Source organism: Poromitra crassiceps (genome assembly GCF_964638095.1).
Source record: "Poromitra crassiceps genome assembly, chromosome: 13".
Taxonomy (NCBI): Eukaryota; Metazoa; Chordata; class Actinopteri; order Beryciformes; family Melamphaidae; genus Poromitra; species Poromitra crassiceps.
In genome coordinates this window covers 28,954,153-28,958,689 of record NC_139644.1, presented here as the reverse complement: position 1 = coordinate 28,958,689, position 4,537 = coordinate 28,954,153, and positions in this window count along the sequence as shown.

The following is a 4,537-nucleotide window of genomic DNA, read 5'->3' as shown; positions in this document are numbered from 1 at the left end:
CTTCACTCGTCCTAACTTCAAAAAGACTTCTTCATTGTGTACAGATGAAGAAGATTTGCACACACAGAAAGACATCAGCTTGGTGGGGCTTCGATGATGGAAGAAAAGTCCATATTTGTTTTCCCCCTGGCTTCTCTCTCCAGGGGTCTTCAGAGGAGCGTGGCGAGGGCGGGGCCTCTGGGAAAGGTCAGCAGAGCTCCGGGACGCGCTCAGATCCAACACTGAGGGATCAAAGGCGGGATGTCGCCCCACCAGTGAGACCTTGCACCTGGGGCAGAGCTTCAGAGGAGCCTGGGGCCTGGAGGACCAGGATGGATGGAGGAGGGAGAGGAGTGGCTTAAAGAGAGGAGATGGGTGTGCAAGGGAAGAAAGATAGCCTGGTTCCAGACTCCTGAATTATGTCCCGCCCACTTTTCTGATTTTGTTGAGTGATCAGAGAGTCTGGTGTTGTTCTAGTCAATGGCTTGCTCTTGCTCTGAGAAACAATCAATCCAATCAGAACCTTTGTGGGCGGGACTAAAGTTTGAATTTTTCTTCTTTGGCGTTTCAGCAGAATATTTGTTGAAATCACGCCGTTAAACCACAATTTGTGTGGATCATTTTTGTAACCAACATTCTCTGTAAAATTGGACAAACATCAATGTCACTGAAAATAAGTCAGTGATTGGTTTGGGAGAAATAAACCCCTCCACATAGTGACAGCAGGGCTGTAGTCGAGACCGCCTTGGTCGAATCCAAGTCCAGAACTGTGTGGCACACAGACAAGGGTTTAAAGGAGGCAATCTCAGGCTGAAAAATGAAGTGGGAACAAAATGATCGTCCAGTGTGAATATCAGGCTCACAGAGGTGCCTTATTTATTTCCTATGAAGGGCCAAAATGAATCTGGATGGATGGCTGTGGGCCAAAAATAAATGTTGATGTTATGTGAAATTACATTAAATTATATTATTTTATAGACAATTTACATTCTGAATCTAAAATATGTCTTCTAGTGTCATATGGTAAACGTATCATCAAGCTAGGTTTAAAAGATGAGCCTGCCACAGCCTCTGAAAGACAGTAATATTGGCTGTGATTATAATTTTTTGTTTTATTTTTCAAAACCATGGAGGGCCAAAACAAACTGAGCGTGCGCCAAGTTTGGCCCACGGGCCCCAAATTGGTCAGCCATCGCAGAAAAAGAGATGAAATGATCGTCCAGTGTGAATATCAGGCTAGAGGAGAGAGGGATGATCCTCCAGTGTGAATATCAGGCTAGAGGAGAGAGGGATGATCGTCCAGTGTGAATATCAGCCTTAGAGGAGAGAGGGATGATCGTCCAGTGTGAATATCAGGCTAGAGGAGAGAGGGATGGGTGGAGGACGAGTGAACGAGGAAAACAAGAGAAGGCTGTTTTTGACATAAAAAAAACTTTGATACAGCTCCACTTGTAAGGAATCTTTTACATAGGAGTGTCACGGTATCTCGCCCCATACACACACACATGTATGCACGTACACAAACACACAGACGGTTCGTCCAATCCTCTGCCAGGTATTTTTTAAAAGTGCCTGCCCTTTGAAACGGTTTCCCGAGCAACTCATTCCCAAATGGTTATATGAAAACAAACCATCTGGCAGCGTCAGGTTAACCATGGGTGTGGGTGTGCATAAAAGACCCACACACACGCACACGCACACACACATGCACACACGCACACACAGACACACACACGCACACAGACACACACACACACACACACACACACACACACACACACACACACACACACACACACACACACACACACACACACACATAGACAACATCAACTTTATTATATAGAAGATGGAATGAAAATCACTTGACTCATACGACAGGCGAGGTGCATCTCCCCTGCCTGATTTCATTGTCTTCTGGGATAATGCTGTTTCAATCCTCTGCCTATATCTTCCCTGCCTAGTGACAGCAGCTAAGGGTTGGGTTTTTCACATGCATACTCTAACACAATATAACAGTGTTCAGCCCACAAACTCCAGATCCAGAGAGCAGAGAGCCTGATGCCTGTGAGCTCAAACTGCCTCCTCAGAGATAACCAGTGCATGAATCACACACTTCAAATGCTAACGTGGTTAAGAAACACTGAAAAAAGAGCGAGTGATTCATCAGGCTGAAATCATCCAGTCGCAGCCCGTGTACATATGGTACAATAGGGGGGAAATGACAGAGAGAGAGAGGGGGGGAGGAGAGAGAGAGAGAGAGAGAGTGGGAGCAGAGAGTGAGAGGAGAGAGAGAGGAGGGAGAGAGAGAGAGAGAGAGAGAGACTACAGTGGTCTGTCTACGTCATGCATATGAAACAGTAGCCAGACCCTTGGGGCTGAGGGGATAAATAAAGGAGAGGTAATATTAGCCATGTCCCCCTGCTGCTTTGTGGCCGTGCCACCTGTCATGGTCTGCTGGGCAGTGATGTCACACTGCAGACAGGCATGGCTGTCCACACTCTCACATCCCCTCACATAAACACACACATACATATGACATACATACATATATGAAGAGAGGCACAATACATGTCAAGGGAAGACTTTGTCGATTTTCAACCAGCTTTGTATCATTACAATGTAGGTATTATTATGATACCTTACCACATAATGTTTACTTTCCCTCCATGTTGCCTGCACTGAGAGCTCCTCGTTCATCTGCCAGCAGACTCCGCCCCGCAGAGTTTTGCCACCCAGTCAACACTGTCAATGCATAACTGGATAACTGAAGGTATGTTCTTCTTACTGCTCCACTGTCATTCACACACTTAACCCTTTACTAGCCATGTCCTCTCATTCACAAGCCCATCACAGCACAACTGGAGTGGAGAGAGAAAAGAGAGAGGGGGGGATGGATAAAGATTCAGATTTCCTCGCACTGCATTAACGGCTAAACAGCACAGAAACACCAGCGTACTTCCAAAGCTCCTCCTAAATATAGGAGGGAGGGAGACGAGAGAGAGAGAGAGAGAGAGAGAGAGACCCAAGCAATATGCACCCATATGGATATAACCTCTGTCTCACTGCCAGCAAGCACATGGTGTCACACTAAACTGTGTCCCCTCTTTCAACCCCAGTTTAGTCCCCTCAGCAGTTTAGTCACTTGCTATAAATAGGCACTCTCTCTCTGTCTCTCTCTCTCTCTCTCTCTCTCTCTCTCTCTCTCTCTCTCTCTCTCTCGCTCCCCAACAACCACAACCCCTCGGCCATCACTCTAATTTTCCACTGAAGAGATGTCAGTCATCACTGAGGCCCCGCCCACCAGTGTTTTTGTGTATTTTATGTTGCGCACGCTGCACCCTAACATGCTGCCATGCTTTGCTCAGAAAACGCTTACCACAGCCCATCACAGTGAAATACTGCACCCATCCACGGGAGGCCAAGGGCACCCTCACCAGGACTTAGGAAGGCTTTTAAATCACATGCGGCCATAGGTGTACACACACACACACACACACACACACACACACACACACACACACACACACACACACACACACATGTATACACGCACAAACGCACGCATACACACACACAGAGCATAAACAGTAGGGGTGGGAGAAAAAATCGATTCACCTAAGTATCGCGATTTTTAATGTCACGATTTTTTGGATCGATCTTTTATTCCAGAATCGATAATCGCCAAAAAAAAAAAAAAAAATTTTTTTTTTTTTTTTTTTTTTTTTTGGTGCTTGCAGTCAGGCCACTCACTGAACAGCAGGCTAGGCGCCGCCTACTGGTTTACTAGTGGTTTTATTACTTTATTAGTTAGTCTGAAGTAATAATTACACTTCAGGGTTAAAGTGGGTGCATCTCATTGTAAAATTGGACTTCAAACGGCCCAAATCTGGCTTCAAACGGCCCAAATTTCACGCGCGTTGGCCCATATCGGCCTGGCCTGCTTGGTATCTAATGCCCGGCCTGAATTATGATCCCAGTCCGCCCCTGTTTTTAACTATATCGCCCAGCCCTACTCATGATATATAATATACAGTCTCTAGTGTATGATTCAACTTTTCCCATGTTCTAATCTAGTGTAAAAAAGCAAACAAACTGAAAAAAGAAAAGAAAAAAAGAAACAAAAATCGCAATAAATCGTAATATCGAATCGCAATAATCGTAGAATCGCAATAATCGTGAATCGCAATATATATCGAATCGGCACCAAAGTATCGTGATAGTATCGAATCGGGAGATAAGTGAATCGGCACAGCCCTAATAAACAGGAACATAGGCACATACATATCACATCAATCAGGGGAACACACACTTGGGGACACACAATATAATATAGAATGTATGTCATAGTCTACATATCTCTTTGTGAGAGGTACTGAACCTGCTGTAGGCTACTATCACTACAAACAGTGGAGGGCTGCCTCTGAGTAGGCAGAGAGGAGATAAAGCCTGAAACAGTCATTACGAGTGTAATGGGTTCAGAGTTTGGATATTGATCGCCTAATATAGACCCTTCACAGCAACCGTTTTGAAGTGGTAAAGCAGGAAGTAAAGCAGG